Source organism: Catharus ustulatus, chromosome 4 (genome assembly GCF_009819885.2).
Source record: "Catharus ustulatus isolate bCatUst1 chromosome 4, bCatUst1.pri.v2, whole genome shotgun sequence".
NCBI lineage: Eukaryota > Metazoa > Chordata > Aves > Passeriformes > Turdidae > Catharus > Catharus ustulatus.
In genome coordinates, this window is record NC_046224.1 from 45,807,145 (window position 1) to 45,826,400 (window position 19,256).

Sequence of the window (19,256 nt, forward strand, 5' to 3'; positions counted from 1 at the left end):
GGCATGATACATTAACTAGGAATTTATAGCTGCACTCTAAAAGAGCAAGAATTTCTGAATAGGCACTGCTGAACAGATACTGGGATATCTTGTTTTTACCATGTTCCAGGGAAGAAAAGTTTGGCAAGTTTGCATACCTGGATGTACAACTTCAAGAGCAAAAAAAGAATAATGTATAGCTGAAATGCCTCACCATCACCGAAAGGCTCTGAAAAGCTGCAGCAGCACATAAATAAAGAGCAACCCACCACTCTGTGCCAACTACGACTTAGTTGGGAAACTATGCAATGATTAAACAATGAAATTAAACACATAGGACCTGGTACATTTAAATATTTAAATGCCACTTTTCATAACAAATCATACTAATGCATAACTGTGAGTCTGACCTTGCTTTAGGATGGCATATGACACTGCAAGCAAGACAGATAACTGTCTTATGTCAACTGGCATTCCTCTAAATCTTCAGTTATGACCTGTGTTCTCCCATAAGGGTAGGGTTACCTACATGAAATCTTGATTATGAAATTTCTTTGTTTTTTAATATTTATCAGGGATATGACAGTCATTTTTAAATGAAAGGAATCTGCTTTCATATAAGCATAAATCTCAAGTAAATCCTCAGTAATGCTACAGAAAAATATAAGTCTGGCTCCTTGAGGGCTGCTACTTTAAAGTTTCTTCTTAATATTTTAACTAGTACTCCACATTGCTTTATTGGATAACTCCAATTCAGTGGAATTAGCTCCCCCCTTTATCTGCTATTCAGGTAAACTTCACAGTGGAAAGTTCACTCAGATGTCCTTCAGGAAAGAAAGTTTGCAGGCAGGAGAATACCTCCAGCAGAAATAAATCTCTGAGCCAGCTGTGTAACAAAGAAAAATATTGCTATGTGTTTCCCACAGAAGTTGATACTTCAAAATGGGAAGGTCAGTAGGAGTCTATTCAGAGGCATATGGAACAGGCGTTCTCAATCTTTTAGTGATTTTTTGTGTGGGTCAGCAAAGAGCTGGTTATAAGATGTTGGCCCCTCCTTGTTTCCATGTCAAAACTGTATTAAAAGATGCATGTAAATACATTAAGTGCTTTCCTAAAATTAATTTCCCCTTGAAAGCCATTGCATGACTGTAACAGCATTGTGCAGTCATTGGGTAACTTGCTACTGTCTGTTTATGACACATCTGCAGGGTAACAGCTAAGCTCACTTAACTAAGAGGTTAACACAGCAAGGAAAACAAGGTAACTTGGGATCTAACTCTGCATAATAGCTTGAATTCAGATCAGCATTTTCCACACATCTCAACCCCAGGTGCCAAGCAGAGCTAAACCAGACTTGCACTGTCACTGTCTTAGCCAAGGTTTTGTGTAGCAGGAGGGGGTGGGAAAAAGCTCAGGCTGGGACTATGCTGCTCTAAAGGTCATTCTGCCTTGCAGAGGGAGCCTGCAGCAATATGAATTCCTGAGTCAAGACTGTCAGGAAATGTTTTTTAGCTGAAACTACCTTTGAAACCATGTTGAAAAAAAAGATCAGTGAAAATGGATCATTCTCACAGAAGTCCTTTATCACAGGGGCATTTTTTTCTTGGAGGGAATTTACATTGGTGCAAGTTTTTAAATCAGATTTAATCCTAAAAACATAGAATTTGTGAAACAGACATGCAATAGCCCTTGGGGATTATTATTGTAGCCCCACCCTGACACCTGCACATCTTCTGTTTGTTCAGATATTGCCCCAGGGAAAACATTTGCCCCAGCATGCAAGCCTAAGAGTTTATAGGGATTTTCTATCACGTATGCTCTGTCTCACCATTCCAACTTTTTTTTTTTTTTAAATCCGTTTAAGTTTATACTAAGGTCTACTGACACATCCAACATCATCCTTCGTTCTTTTTCAGTTTTTCTTGTGGGATGCTTTTATGTGTGTGCACATGCATGCATATGTGAATCTAGCCTGACTGCCATCCGTCTGTCCATCCCTCCCTCCCTCCCTCTCTCCCTCTCACTGGGAATGTTGGGCAGCAAGGGTGGTGGGGACGTGTGTCAGCGTGGCTCAGGCTGTGGCTCTTCACTCCTAGACTGAGAGGTCATGCCCAAATCTCTTTTCCTGATGCTGTGGACAGAAGTCTAAACAGTTAGTGGTTTCATCTCTCGAACAAGATATTGACCTGGGGCTTCTGGATGTCAAAGATTTCAGGGAATATTTTGGAAATAAAGGGGAATAACCCCAATGCCTTGGCCAACATCCCAGTTTTCAGCAGAAGTAGCATCAAAAGAGAGTGTGATTAATACTAAGTACATAATAGTTGCCATATTTGCCTTTGCAAGTAGAAGGTCTCTTGAAAACAAGCTTTTTATTATTTCTTTCTGATTCCAGTTAAAAAACAAAAATTTTCTTTAACTGCAGGACAAGCTTTGTAAAATATGTTAGTGCTCTAGTGTTTTACAAAGATTATCCTGACTTATGAATATGTTTTCACTGCCAATTTTAAATTGGTGCAATTTAAACTTTCAGATTTCCATTCCTCTTAAATAAGACAGCAGTCTGTGGCCTGAACTTACTTTCTTCAAACTCAATACCACTCTCTGTTAATCTCTGTAAAGACAGAATGGTACTTAGAGTTCAAAGATGGCATTTTGAGTGTAATAATAAACTGTTCTCATTCCTATTGCTCTTGAAATTTGATGTTGCTAATTCTGGAGAAGCTTAAGTGACCAAGTTTAGTTTTATTTTCAGAATTATACTCTCTCCCAAAATATGTGTTTAGAAAATCCCTATGGTTTTGCTAGCAAGCACATAGGAACTCAGACTGAGGTTCAGACAGTTCCCATACTAATCACATGTGCTTCAGACTTAATACAAAGAGAAACTCCATTAGAAGCAAATGTTACCATAGAAATGTATCTCAAGCCACACAAAAAATTCGCTTTTCCAGGTGGTGACATTGGACTGTGATAGCCATTTGGGGCAGTCAAGAGCAGCTGACAGCTCCTGGATGGGGTAAGGAACACTTTCTGAGATCATAGAATATTCTGTATTGGAAGGCACCCACAAGGATTATCAAGTCAAGCTCCTGACCCTGAATAGGACCACCCCAAGGGGTCACACCTGAGAGGCTTGTCCAAATGCTTCTTGGATTTTGGCAGGTTTGAGATCAGTGCTTGCTTCCCTGCTTGCCCTCGTAACAAAGCTGTAGACTACGAGGAGGTTTCCTCTCAATCTCCTCCAAGAAGAACAATACCCACTAGCTTTGCCCTTGCAGGAATTAAGTTTCTAAAGAGAGGGAAATGAATAATTAAAATGGCAGAAACTTGCACTCCAAAACTGTAGGAAGTACAGAGCTGAAATATATCCACTTCTGAGATGCAGCCCTGAGGCCAGCTTGGCCAGCTCTGCATGCAGCAGCAAGCTGCAGTTGCATCTTAGAGAGAAACCGTATGAGCATTGCAGTAAAATACTTGCTGTAACACCTCTTTGCAATGGCAGAGCTCAGAGTGAGCAGGACACACTTGTAGCTGGCTGATCTTCAAGTACTCAGGGTGTTGGCACCAGGTCATTTACCCACTGTGGTTGCTTCTGTCACTGCAGCTTGGCTAGACCAGGTGAACAGGCAGTGATTCCCCAGGATGAGAGGCCGAGCATTCTGCACTACAATGCCTGGTGTGGCACTTCATCAGGGGTCTGTCAATCCAAAATACCTTCTTTAGGTTTGTGGTGGGTCTCATGGCGAAAATTCTTACATATCTTCTTACACTTCCTATAATTTTCTCTTCTATTTTGCATTTTCTCTATAAAGTCCATAATGCTTTTCATGTCACGGTTCATTCCCTTCATTATTTTTTTGTAGAAATACAGGGGATATGCAGTCAACAGATGTTTTGGTATCAGAGACATCAGAGGGGTTGTGTTGTTTTGGGTTTTCTTATTATTTGCATAATTTCAACAGGAAAATTGTTGAATTTGTTTCCCTTTGCCTCCCTGTGATTTAGAAGGAAATAATATCACAACTTTCCAGCCACAGCTTCCTCCCTACTTTACCAATGGTAGAGAAAGAGCTAATTTTCCAGGGTTGGGAAAATGTCATTGAAACAAGGGGGACACATCATTACTGTGAACACAGCTGGTTAGGAAGATCCATGATAAGTCTTCAGAACAGAACATTTTTGTCATTCAAAAAACCCAACTTTTAAAAAATACTTTTTTAAAAAAAAATATTTAAATATTTAGTATTTAAATATTTAAAAATTTAAAAATACTTTTTAAGCTTCCAAAAGGTCTTAGAGGGAACTTCTTTCTAGATTGGCACATGAACACTGGGGTTGTTGCCAGACTAACAACTATTTGAGGAACCACCTATTTTTCCTGTTCTTTGCGGAGCCACAGGGATACAAAGGCAGATGTGAGCATAGCTTAAAGATTTTGCACTGCCTTGCAAAGTAAGTGCTTAATGTGTATTTGTAGACTGATGCTGGAAACACTTCATAATTAGTTTGTGTCTAAGTAAGCCAAAATATTTTTGTTGTGATATTTGAATGTTACATTTCACAGATGATTTGTAAAACAAAAAGGAAAATGTTACCAGGAAAGAGGGTAGGGACAAAAATATCTCTGCTGATTTTGAACTGCCAGACATAAAGGCAATTACCAGAGCAGACTGTGGAGATGTGCACCCGAAGGAGGCCTTAAGGGCATGCTTTGATATTGTGTCAGAATCAGAAGAATGTCTGCTTTGTGCTAATTTGTGTCAGTGTAGTTGGCTTGCATATAGACTTTAAATGAACTGCTGATTTTAAATAAACATGCCAGTTTTGAAAGCCTGAGTAAATCATCATCTACATAAGAAATCACAGCAAACACAGACTATGTGTTTAAACTATTTTCATGAAGGTTTTATCCATCATAAAGAAGATTCAAGGTGTTGACCACTCTTACATGGATCACAGATTCGAGCATCTTTACCTTCAGTGTATCATGTGGTCAGTATGCTGTGAGTACAAAGTGTACATGCAAGTGAGAAGACCTAGTTTGGCCATACAATGTTATCATGTGGCAGAAGATGCCTGTAACCTAGATCATAAAAAAATCCATAAAGTACAGTAGAGCCTGGCAAGTAAGTTTTAGGTTCTTCTGTGTCCGTACACTTTATAATGCAATCTTTTGGTATTTGAAGGCTGAAAATATCTTGGATGCTTCCTGAATCAGCTTCCAGTCCTTCTGCTGTCTTTTGAAAAGTTACTGCCTTCAATTCTTAGCTTCTGCACACTCTTGACCAAGTTAGGTTGTCCTCCTTTTTTCCTATTTCTTCTTTCTTCCAGTTAAGTTTCTATACTTGCTTTTCAAGCATAGCACAAAAAGCCCACTGAGAAATATCTGATAAGCAAAAAGAAAACCTTAAATGAGAAAACTCTTTAAAGTTTTTCCATAATGATATAATTAGAAGTATTTAATTTGCTTTAGATGGCTCATTCAGGACAGTTCAGCAAATCCCAGTATTATGAACACATGAAGGACATGACCAAAGGACTGATGGATGTCAACAGTGATGAGATAACTGCCTATACTTGTGAGTCTGACTGATATTTGGCTTGTCGGAATGCCAAAGAATCAGTGGAATAAATTGAAATGGATAAAGGACCTGTGCAATGGGATATTTCAGAGTGATAATACTGCCAGAGTTTCATCATTATTCCTGGCGTCGTTTTGCAGCCAAGCTTATTGGTGATTCTTCTCCACATGGATTGAAGAAGTTCAGGCCTTCTTTCCTGAGAAAGTCAATGAGCTAGACTTTTAATGGGTTTTTGGGAACAAGGCATTTTTAAAACACTGGGAATTTCAATGGAAGAAAAATAAGGCTTTGAGATGTAATTGCTGTGAACTTGGGCCATAGTGTTCAAGTCAATAACATGGATAGTCCTAGTTATAGCAACGTAGGCATAGTGTGTGAAGGATGAATCATTGATAATTAATGCAATATCTCAACATGCACTTAAGGAAAAGGATTAGAAGTTAATTCATGTCAGCTAGTTTTATTTAATCAGCAAAAATTTGAGATTTTACCAATCAGACTTCAGATGGCAACACGGAAGTAAATGCCAAACCAGGGATAGTTCTACTGGTAAAATAAATGTGGTTAGACCTTACCATCCTCTGTGTAACAGCAGCTACATCAGGTTTACTAAATATTAGCAGTCTTGATTGTTATTCTGACAATACCTTTTAAAACATGCCCATCTTTACTACTCATCACCATACCATAGAAACTATAGTTATGCATGCAGACAGGCTGTTGACAATCAAATTGACAAGATATCTTTGTGCTTCTACTGTTTGTGGTCTACAAACCACAGACTCTGATACATTAATTCCATCTACCAGAAAACTGTCTTCATATCTCAGTTTATGTAGACACTGCTCACATTCAACCTACAGATCTCCTTCAACAGTGCTGATCAGAAAGAATTTTTTTCCTGACTTTCTCTAGGTCCCCGAATGCCTGGGTGCCAAAGAGATGGCTGGATAAATCTTTTGAAGGAGCTGGAAGCAAAATGCTTTCATTGTCAGACTGAAAAGTTCATGCCTAGGGACAGCAGCAAATTATTCTGAAATACTACTAATAGAATATTAAGAGTGATTTGTTAGAAGCATATTTAATGAAATACAATGTTTTAAGATTATTATGATCCAGTCTTTACAGCAACTTCTGTTATGTCCTATTTGCTTCTTAAAAAAATTAAAGCAAGCATTTACTTTAGTCCTTTAGAAGTGAATTCTACCTGGATCTGGAATAGCTGTATTTACTGTATTCACTATACACAAGATGTCACATAGCAAAGTAAAGGGAAAGACTGAAATTCTACAACTGCTTTCCATCATTCTAAATGCCAGCTTTAGCAGTGCTGAGATAGTGGTGCAGCTCATGGCCCATCTAGATATGCAGTAATATTACATGCATTTTAATTAAAGGCAGTGGTCCTCATTCCTTCTGAGGATTTGGTCCCTGATGTACAGTGGAGCAGAAACAGCCTTAGCAGGCAATCTTCAGTATCTAGAAGCTGCATGTCCAGCTGGGTTTTTATTCAGAAAAGTAGTGAAGTTTTAAAGTCCATGCTCTTATCATCCTCACTCACTTGGTTGGCTTGGTTTGCAGAGCGGGTTTGATGCATACATAAGATATTCTTCCTGAGGGAAATGAAGCTTTAACTTTCACTCCAAAAGTACACCAGCTGCACTGCCACCATAATTAGAGCAAAAGGATTCTGAATCACATGTATGGTAGGCACCACCCACAACATAAACCTAGAAATACTTCAAGCATCACAGTAAATCTGATCTAAGGTAGCGTGCACATATGTATGTATCCAGGGAAGTGGTTGAGTCACTATGGAAGTGGCACTTAGGGACATGGTTTAGTGGTGGAGTTGGCTATGCTGGGTTAATGGTTAGATTAAATTATTTTAGAAGTCTATTCCAACCTAAACTATTCTTTAAATGGAGGAATCAGTACCAGCTGTTTCCAGCTGCTGATCTGCTCCTATTGCATTGAACTGTTGATGCAGATGTGACCAACATACAGCAGCATGCAGCCTACTATGGAATATCGAACTGGGAGTCAGATTCTCTAATGACACACATTTCCAAAACAGATCTATAAAGCATGTGATCAACAGTGAAAGCGGTGGAAATACAAGGGCTTTAGCTAAAGCTTTCTTTCAGGTGCTCCTCTGCAAGGTGAGTCTCTGGATTCTGCTTCCTTTACTCATCAGTTACAAGCTGACATGTATTTGAAAGAGCTTGATTCACTGTCCAGCCATGCACAGGTGTGCATAGAAAATGTAATAGGAATGTTTAAAATAATCCCACCATAAATCAAGACCTTTCATTCCACTTTGCTCTTACATTTTGTCAATTGAAATGACTGTGAAGTAGGGGATATTAGATATTAATGCTTCCTGACTTCAGGCACCCATCTTAGGAGAGCAGTCTCCTTGGACTCTATAGTCCCTGGAAAAAGAAAGACTTTTCTGGAAGGCTACGGATCATCTGCCTTTGCTGACTGAACTCACACTGCATAAACACTCTACAACAGAGTAACAGAGAATCAAGCCTACTGTCAGTAGAATTAGGATGTCTAAAATGTAAAGGAACATTAAAAGAGAGAATTAATGCATTTTAATGCATTACAAATTATGGAAAGTCAATTATTTTTGTACAGCGTGAGATTGAAAATAAACATGGCTATTTCAGGAGACACTATTCTTAAATCAGATTATTAAATCTGATGCAATAGATTTTTAGGATGTAGAACCAGAGGAAAATAACCCTAAAGCTTTATTTATTTATTTATTTATTTCCTTTTTAAAATACTTGATAAAAAGCAAACAGGAGAGTATTTGCTTTAAAAAGAAAAGACCTGGCAAAGCTTCCATCTAGAGCAAGCATAACACATGATTACAATCTGTTTACTGGAACATGATAAAGTCATCTGAAAAAACAAAAAGCACTGGAGACCTCGCATTTGCTTTGGATACGTATCCTAAACACGCTGTAAGATACGACATTATATTTTTCATTTCCCTATATAGTGTTAAAAAACCCCAAAATTATTTGTAATTATTGTGCCTTCTTTTTTTTTTTTTTTTTTTTATCCAGGGATAAACAAAAATCAATGTCAATAAATTCAGAAAATGTTACTGTGAGTGCATTTTAGCATCTTATGTATGTTGATGAAACAGAAAAAAATTATTTGAAGAAAGCATCTGACAGAAACAAGCAAATGCAGATAACTCAGCATGCAGGCTAATTCCCTTTACCTAGACTTTCCCATGTGCATTTATAACTACGTAAGAACATCCCATCCTGAAAAACCCATCTCACTGCTGAAAATAATAAGTCTTACTAACACTTTATCAGTCTAAAGGAGAGCTGAGGATGAACTGGTCACCACCTAAATGACAAAGGCCAAAACCTTTTTGGTTTGCAAAAGCCAAAAGCTTGTATAAGGTCAAATGGCACTTTGGCAGAAGTCCAGTTTCTGTCATACATACATATATACATATACACACATATATGTATGTGCAAGCTTTGCAGCTTTCCAGTCAGCACCAGACGTGCCAAGGGAAAAAGACTAGCATCCAGTTCTGTTGCACTTCACAAGAGCAGTGGGTGCTACAGACAGAATTGTAGTTATATGCACTTGTTTGGATTAGTACAAATATCATTATTAATCTCCTGGCAGTCATTTGACAGGCAGCGTACAGAGATGTACACAACTGCAGCAAAAGATTTTATTATAATGACATACATGGTATACACGCCAGAGAGCTAACCCATCTTCTTGCACCTCCTTCAGGTATTGATATGCCCAATTCCAGTTTATTACATCTTTTCATCCCCTTAAAAATTAAGGTTCCTGCTTATATTGAAGTAGAGGCCTTAATAAGTATATGCTTGCCTAATTAGTGTACATGTAAGCATATGCATACCTACTAAGCCTTAGAGGCTTCAGTGGAACCATTACATGATTGCACCTCATTATATTGATTAATATTGTGTGAAAACAAATGTTCCACAGATTTCTTTACAGTCCTCCTCTAACTTCACTCAAGTTAATTAATGCATCCCCTTCTAGGTATGACTATGAAATGACTAGCCAAGGAAGATGACTCTTGCCTCATGCAGCCAGCCATTGAGTGCTGTGCCTTTGGGAAGTGGACCCAGCTCCCAAAACAGGCATTACAGCCAGCAGACAGAGGTCATTAGTTGTTGGCAGATAGGGTGTATACAAAAGATGTCCTCAGAACAAGTACAGTGGCTTGAACTCTGTTCTCTGCCTTGCCTTGAGGTCTCTGTTATTGTCTTTGGCTTCACAGTTCAGGATCCTGCTAGCATTCACCACCTGTTCATTTGTAGTTCTGTCCCAAGACATCTGTCCTTTCTGTTGCTCTGTCTGCTCCTTCTCCTGGACTCACCTCATGAATTATGGTTTTCTGGCTCCAGTATCTGAAGTTCAGCTATGCTCTTGTCAAAGTGCATGCAAGCTTCCTGGTGCCAAACCCTACACCCAACCATATGCCTGCCTTACTCTGTTAGGCTAATGAGCATTATGTCTCTGGTTCTTAATTTCAGATTGCCTTAATTATATCACCTGGCTCCTGCCTCCACCCAGACTCAAACCCCAGGGCTTCAATGTGAGTCTTGTAACTCCCATGTCCCGTCATAATAGTCTTCATAGACAGGTGTAGACAGACAGCAGCTTGTTTTGCTGGTGCTCCAAGCTGAGCAAAAACGAGCCAGCTTTGGTCTCGAAGCTGTAGCTGACTCCTGTATCACCTGAAAGGGAGAGCTCTTTTATAATCAGACAAGATATGCACCAGCTTGGATCACAGACAAACTGTATCCATCTCTGTCTGTACTTGCTCAGATATACTTGGTAAACCTGTACTAACTTTTAGGGTACAGATTAAATTTAGATACCAACTAGAGACACGCTGTTCACATGTCTCAAATGTTCGCCCAGATGTTGAGCAGTACCCTCTGTGGCACATAGGTAGATAGAGGAGAGGACCAAGGCAGAAAGATTTCTACTAAATTTCTAAAAACTGGCTATAGCTTGTCTGTGAATGTTATCTATATTGATCATGCCATTCAGATGAAGCACAGAAATTGCACTTCATTAATTTGGGTGTCAAGCAAATTCTCTTTTGAAGCACACTTTTTGAATATGTTGGGTTGACCTTGACTGGATACCAAGCTTGTCTATCACTCTCCCTTCTCAGCTGGAAAGGAGACAGAAAATAAGATAGAAAATCACTCATAGGTTGAGATAAGGCAGTTTACTAAAGCAAAAGTGAAAGTTTGTGTATGCAAGCAAGAGGAAAAAAATAATGTTTTTCTCTCCTTTCCACTGGCAAGTGATGTACCGGCAAGTGATGTACCAGCAAGAAGGGCTTCAGCATGGATAGTGGTTGCTCCAAAAGGCAAATGTTGTACATAATGAATGCTCTCCTCTTCCTCCTTCTTGTTTCCTTAGCTTTTACATCTGAGCTGACATCTTGTGGTATGGAAGATCCCTTTGGTCAGTTCAGGTCAGCTGGCCTAGTGTCCCCTCCCAGTCTCTTGCCCACCCCGGCCTACTGACGGAGGGCAGTGATGGAGAAAACAGCTCCAACAGCTCTGGCAGCACTGCTCGACAGCAGCCAAAATAGCAGGCTGTTATCAAGACCTTTCTAGCTGCCAATGCAAAGCACAGCACTGTGACAGGTGCTATGTGAAAATGAACTCCATCTCAGCCAGATCCAATACAGTGCATTAGGTGTCTCTTTGTTTCAGTAGAGTTAGTCTAGACTTCCTCAAAATCTGTTTTTCTGTAAGTGGAACACAAATCTTATTTTTGAATTTGAAGTTTAAGCCTTTATCCAGGTTAGTTACAGTAAGTTTACACCAGTTGATGATTTGATCCCATGTAACTTCCCCACAAGCAGATGAAACATCAACAGACATAGAAGATGCCAGAAAGAGGTACTTGAGCTACCTTGAAGCTAACTAGTTTGCTACTGGTAGTAATATGAGTTCAAGTATAAACTAAGTTAGGCTAGATTTAATTTAGACTTCTGAAATTTTGTAGCTTAAGCTGAGTCCTGTGCTTGCATAACTTGTACCCAACCCAGGCAACACAAACCTAACAAAGACACTGTACATTGGAATCATTAAAGCAAATACTGAATTTAAGGCTACCTATTTTATGGCAGCTTTAAAAGCAAATGAAGCATTTATTAACTTCCAAATTGTTTTTAATACCCAAGTACCTCAATGGGTCTGTTCATAAATACTATACGATGTGAGCAAAGGCACAGCGGCAGGATCTGGCTATAAATGCTTTCAGGCATGTGACAGAGACAGAGATTTTTGTGCTTTTGTTTCTAGGTAACTGCCTGGTTTTGTTTAACTATGTTTTGATTATGGTATGGACTTCATTAAACACTGTATGGGCAAATGGCATGCTTTATATTTTATTTAGCTTTATCTCTCTACTTATGAGGACCGCGTGGGGTAATTGCTTCTTTGAGGGCTGATCCTCATCCCTTTGTTAAAGCTAAAGTGTGAATCTGTGGGAACATTATATAACAGGAGAACGAGATTCCAGCTCTATAATATGTTTAACCTGTATAAATAGTCAGGCTGGAAATTGTCTGTGTGTTGTATAACCCCTTCATAAGTTAACACATAATTAAATTACAGATTTTGGAACTTACACTGGAAATCATTTACTTGCATAAGAAACTCCAGTGGGATTCAGTGGGATATTATTGGGAGCTAATACAAAGTAGGAGTTTAGTACACTAAAGTAAGTAGGAGTTTCTAAACTGAGCCTTGACTGTTTTAAGGAAAAACAAATTAATACATCTAGGCATTCTCTAGACAGAACAAGCGTCTAGTATGACCTGTATGTATTAGCTATACAATTACTATACTTCTAGAAGAAATAGTCATTAAAACTACTGCACATATTTGGGGTATAAAACAATACAATATCTATCTTCCTTTGTGCTTACTGCTGCTGCAGAGAAGTGTTATACAATGGTGATTGTATGCAGGATATAGTTGTAGGACATTTCTATTTTTTGTAGGGAATTGTATGGCATCTCTTTGAAAGTAAGAATCTTTGGAAATATGCAATGCAGAAAAGTGAGACATAAATTTTAAATTTTAATTATGGATTAGTTTTTTTACAGAAAGAGGACATAGTAATTGTACTTTAAGCCATTATTTTTTTCACACTGTTTGCTCTTCTATAGTAGTTAGACCTCCTTTATAATCTTATCTAATTGCAAGTCGAGGGAGTAGGACCAGATCCTTCTTCTTTTAAAGTAATTCTTTGCCATTTATTTTACTGGGAGTACCACAGTGATTTTATAAAGATCGTAAGATTTAATATTATGTATAAATTCAAAATTATGCAAACTCTACCTTTTTTAAATGGGAGCCCACAGAATTGTAACAGAGATATTTAGCACAGAAATCACTTTTGTGTTAGGGCAAGAATGTTTTTTTAGAGCACTCTTAGCTCAATCAAAATTCCCACTGCAAGAGAAGATTCAGCATTGGGTGCTGTATCTCCAGTAGACTATTATATATTTACAAAAGCTTTAATTTAAATATTTTAGATCTTAAATTGTGAACAGTGGGAGTGGAAAGATTCTAATTAATAAGATCAAAATTCTTTATTCAGCTCCTGAGGTTCAAATACAAACTCAGGTAAGAAATGTAAAATTACGAATTTTAAGTTGTTTATCCCATGTAAAATCAAGATTCAGGTGCACAGCCAGGAATTTTACAAGTTCCTGTTATTTATTCTACCTATCAGCCCATAGTCCTAAATTAGTTATCAAAATGTTAATAACAAAAAAGAATTAAAACAATTGCCTTTTAAAATTTTATCTTCTAACTATAATTGTATACACAAGTAGTTAATTTTACTGTTATTAATCTAGTTGAAATAAGGTAATTTTTAATCTATCTATCTACCCATCTGTCTTAAAATGAGTGTAATGTAGAACTTTCCTAGAACCAGCCTTTACTTTTTTGAGACAGTTCCAATAGAGGGAGAAAGCAACCAAATGCACATAACCAGAAATCAATGAATGCTTAATAAAATCAAGCCAAGTGTCTGATCTCAGCAAAATCAGTTTTTGGATTTCAGTTAGTGCTTGAAGTGAAAGTATACCATAACTGTTTCAGTCATATAGGAGTATATAGTATATACACTATACCTGTGTAGTATATACACTATACCAGTACTGTAACAGGGAAGTGATCACAACCCAAACACACCTGGGGGAAGAGACAGATGGGCATGGGAGATGAAGAACAGCACTGCCTGTCTGTGTCTGGGGGTGAGTTTCTGCTGGGTCCTGGCTCACTTCATGCCACTCTTGCTGTACACTCAGGACTGAGTGTGTGCTAAGTGTGTTCCCTCAAGACTGTTGGTTTTTTAAAATTAAGACTGCCAAGAATGAGGAAGTGATTTTTATAATTTAACATGAAAATGATCTAGCCCTCCACTCACTGCCACATTTGCACAGAATCGTATTTGCTGGCTGCCACATGGAAGCAAAAAGAAAGTCACATGAAGACAGATATATTACCTCCACAGAGAAGACAAATACAGGGCTTGCTTGCCTTACTCAAGTTAGTAGATTTACTTTCCCCATGCAAGTATCCAGGACCAAAGGCTACCAAAACATTAAAGAAACCTTTCCAGACATGAAAAAATAATGATTTAATGGTCACAGCTAAAACTACAGGTGAGATTTCTTGTGATGGTTGAGACTACATAATACATTCCTGCTTCTAGAGGAGTGATTCTGTCCTTCCTCAGGCCTGGTCACAAACTCCCAACTCTTTTGGAAGCCTCCTGTCACCCTTTGATACATTTGTTCTGCTTACTAGACCAGCAGTGAAACTAGCTGAGCCAAGAAGTAAATAGTCTGCTAGTGTAGCCAACTCATTCAGGTGTCAAATGAACACCAAAGCCTGGGAAAGGATTGGGAAGGGCATCCAGAGGTAGGGAATGGGCAGTACAAAAAAAGGAGGACTGGATTTTTCTGTGTCAGTAACTTGCCTGAATGTCTTCCTTATCTAGATAAACCTTGACTTAGGTCTCCAAGAAAATGCTGGAAGGCATGTCTTTCAGACAAAGAGAAGGCTGAGTCATATATCCAAATTATTTAGGGAAATAAAAATATTGGCTAAAATCTGGAGGTTACAGCCTTTTCTTCACCTTACACTAAGTGGCTGCATAATGCTTTGGTGAAAAGAAGATGGTTTTGAGTTACATAATTTTACAGGTCCCTTCTTAAGTGTTTTGAGTTACCATGACGAATGGGGAAGTTGCAGGCCAGCACGCCAATATTGGAATGGTTAGGAAATGTAATGTCATCAGATGGGGTTGAAAGTCACAAGTCTATCAAACCAGAAGTAATTTAAGAAGATTCTAAAGCATACATCTCTGTATTTTTGACATAGATGTTAAAGTTTCTGGAGTACCTTATTGTTACATAAGTGGCTGCTGTAATTTTGCCTCTGATTATTGTCTCAGTTAAGTAACCCTTCTTTTGAACTGGTAAGATGAAGCAATTCAATATCTTTATGTCCTTGTGCTAGGGGAAAATAGGAGGCCTCCAAAGAAGAAGTCACTTGATGGTTTGGGATTAAGTCTGATCAGCTGAGCTGTAGTGTGAGAAGCTACCTGCAAAAGTAGCTTTCCAGAGCAGAGGGCTTGTAACAAACACAGGGGAGAGAAAAACAGTAGAAGTGTTTATTAGGACAATGAACTGCTAGAACAAGTGATTTCTGAGCAAGAAAACTGATTTCAGTACTTGTTTCTATTGTATTCAGAGACACACCTTTATGAATATTTGTATAAGTAAGCATTGCTGTATGCTAACAGCCAGTCCTCTTTCTTAAAAAAACTCCTCATTTTAGTGGCTGTCTGAATAGACTAAAGGATAACATTATTTTTGCAGTGATATAGGTGTGTCACTTGTGCTACTACATGGCTAAGACTAACCATGATGTGAGTGTGCAGCTATGCTCACAAAAACAGAGCCTGTAGGCACCATGAGCAGGAAGGCATACTCCTAGATGCCCAAAATCCAAGCCAAAACAAATATTTAAAAGGAAATTCATATACCTTCTGGTAGCAGAAAGGCAGAAATGTGTCTTGGATGTCAATAACCCTTGAGTGTATGTACATTTGCAGTGTGAGTGAGAAGCTAGAATAGGATGTCTTTCATTTCTATTTGTCCAAAACATTCTCCTGCAGCCCTGGAAGTATGTTTCCCAGCTGTGATATGTTCAGAATGCAGTTCACAGGGAACAACTTGAATGCATTTCAGAGGGACAGGTCATCCCTTTCCCCCTCAGTATTTAAATTGTATGTTTCAGCAGTATGCTCCTCAACTCAAGCCACACACATGAGTGGGAAAGAAAAACTTTACCTTCAGAAATTGAACAGAGGTTCATAAAAGCTACTATAAGGTTATGTGACTTTTAAGACAGAAAAGTAAATCAAAGATAGTTATTCTCAATACCAAGAGGACAAAATGGACAACTGTCACAGCAGTGTCCAGTGCTCTCTCTGCATCCATACATATGCAGTATTCCCAGGACTGCAGAGATTGGATAGAAACAGAGCACCTATATTTCTGTTACACAACATATGGCTCAAGTTTTTTTTATTCTACATGAATAGACAAAACTTAAATTTAATTGAAAGTAAGAATGATTTTGTAAAGTCAAATTTATAAATAGGTATCTTTTCCTATTTCTAAAGGACATAATGTTACTTTTTACAAGCCAAGACAACTATTTTTAGCTTAATCCATGTACTGTTGAAATTGTCCATAGAAAAAATGCTAGTTTAACAGATGGGTACATATAAAAATATGTGAGAGCATCTCTATGTGAATCAAGTTTAAACATTAGTTTGCATTGCCATTCAAGAATACAGAGACACCAATCTGTGTTAAGCTCATGGAAGATACGGGGAGAATACACCATTGCAAATCCAATTCAGAACTAACTGCGTAGTTTGTAAATCTATGCTCTGGTTGCTATGGTAGTTTTAGTTTTGGTTCTCGTGACTCAGAATTATGCAGCATCAAAAAGTAACCCACCTTGAAATGTGGGGTTTCTATACAAGAACCTTACTCAGAACTGACTAAAGAGCAAGATGTCTGCTTCTTATGTAGCTTACTTGAAGATTTTTATAGCAGTTTGTGCATAATCCTCTAACGTCTTTTTTATCTGGAAAAGGCGTGTACCAGGGATTTCACTGTTACATGTGGATGCATCACACAATCAGGGCAGAGAATACACCAGATTTAAGGATAGAAATTACTATGACTATTAAGTAAAACAATGAAACAAATGCCTTATTCTCATGATAAGTATCTCTGTTATGGTGTTTTCATTTGAAAAGATAATTTATATTTTATTTATATTTTTTTTAATTTAAATTTTTTTTAATTTTACTTTTTATATTTTTACTTTTATATTTTTTAATTTTACTTTTACATTTTGTTATCCTTTCTCTCATTTTACCATCCATGATTCCTTAGAAGAATCTGTTAAATTTATCAGAAAGTTTTGTATCTATATATATATGCAATATTTGCCACTATCCTTCAAATTACCCTTTTTTCCCATAGCCAGAATTGATGACATTAACTTTGATATATTAATATTCCTTCAATAGAGAGAGAAAAATGTTAAGACAAATTTTTTAGAAGCCACACTGTGTGTAATGCTGTTCAAAATGAGAGATAAGGCAGCAATTATCCAGTTGAAGGTCAGAACAAAATTCTACATCCCAAAAGATGACGATTTTGAGTAGTGCAAAAGCTTTATCTGTGAATTTCTGTTGTCTAGAAGCTTGTGTGAAATATCTTTGAACAATGATTGTAATGCTTTTTAAGAAATGGAAAACCATAAAGCACTCTGATAGCAATCTCATTGCTAAATCATTGTATTGATCACTTGAAGCCTGTTGTTAAATTAACTGGAAATATGTATACATGTAGATGCTATCTCTGTAAAATGTTTACATGGTTACCTCTACAGAAAAGCAGTCCAACTGAATTAAATGCTAATATTTGTATGCGGAAAATTACATACTTCATCACCTTTAGTGTTGTGTATATACATGCAAACAAAGGATTTAACAGCACACCTAGTGTGTTGGGTAGTTTGGTAGCAATACATCAAAAAAGCCTGACAAAACCAGGTCTAACTTAATGTGTCCTTAAGTTGCACTCATAATGTAGCTCTAACGGTTGTGTCTCTTGTTAGCATACTATGATCGTTGTAAACACACATGCACACTTATGCAGTTATCTAATTCACTCTTGTGATACTCTCTTGCAGTAGTGACTCCAAGAATTAATTTGATACTCATTTTTAATATGGTCTTCAAGGACAGCTTTAATATATGTTTGCTCTAACACTCTGCACAAGTGAATTTAACACTCCATTCTTAGTCAGATAATGGGAAAAGAATTTCATATTTCTACAGAAATTATTATTGGTATTTACATATGTTTATCTCAATTAGTACAGAATTAGAAGCTGTAGACAGTCTCATCTCAGCTACACTGATTTCACAATGAAATGCAATAACATTAGACATGGGGTAGAATGGCATTAAGATAGAATAAAGAATATGGCACAATATGCCTTTGCAATTGAAATTACAAACATTTATGGGAGATACGAGATAGGGAAAAATAGAAATTAAAATTTTTATTATTAATATTATTATTCCCTTTATGACCTGTGAACATTTGAAGGGATTAACTAGTTTACATGAATGACAGCTCTCCTTTTTGCTTAAGGAAGACTATCTGCTTTGCAAGATTTAAAAACTACATATCATTTCCAGCAGAGCACACAGCTATCTCCAAAATACCTTTATATTCAATATATATGGAATATCTGAGTTTCAGCTGACTGTACAAATGAATTATGTCTTGCCTGTAGTGTCTGCAAAACCCCTCAAACATAACATAACTCCCAACCATGAGGTGCAATCCAAAACAATTTAAAAGTCAAGGAAAATAATGTCAAGAATGTGGAACATACAAATAGCTGCAGTGTATGGAAAAATATTTGCTGAAGTTCTCTGAAAAGCTGGAGCTGAATCAGTGAAAAATCTTTCCTGGAAAGAAGAATAAAAGGAAAGTATGATATCTGGTTTTTAAAACCAAACTAACTGAATGATACTTTAAAAAAAAATTGAGCTGTAGAACCTCTGCATTTCACTAACAAGCCAAGAAGAGCAAGTTGGAGTTAAAAGTGGATCCGTGACCAGAAAGAAAAAGCTGAGCTGGAAATTGAAATCAAGGAGAAGGGACTGGAGCTCTGAGGAAAACTTAGATTCACACTCCATGACATTGAAATTCCTGAGAGAGAGTGCATTTCAAACACGTGCCTATCGATTTGCCTAGAGTTACTTTGTTGCTAATAAAGCACTCTATTTAAATATTTTTTGTTGTAATCAAACATTCTTTAGATATGAGGTTTCTAGAAGAGTCAAATTTTCAGACAGCCAACTGAGAGAGAAGCAGCATGATGGGGAGGTGACTTGTAAAATATCTGAGACATCTGGGGCGGGAGAATGCAACTTTTATCTTGCATTACCTTTTTCTGGGTTGCAGTTTTCAAGTCCTTAGGAAATGACAATGGGTTGAGAGTCTGTCCC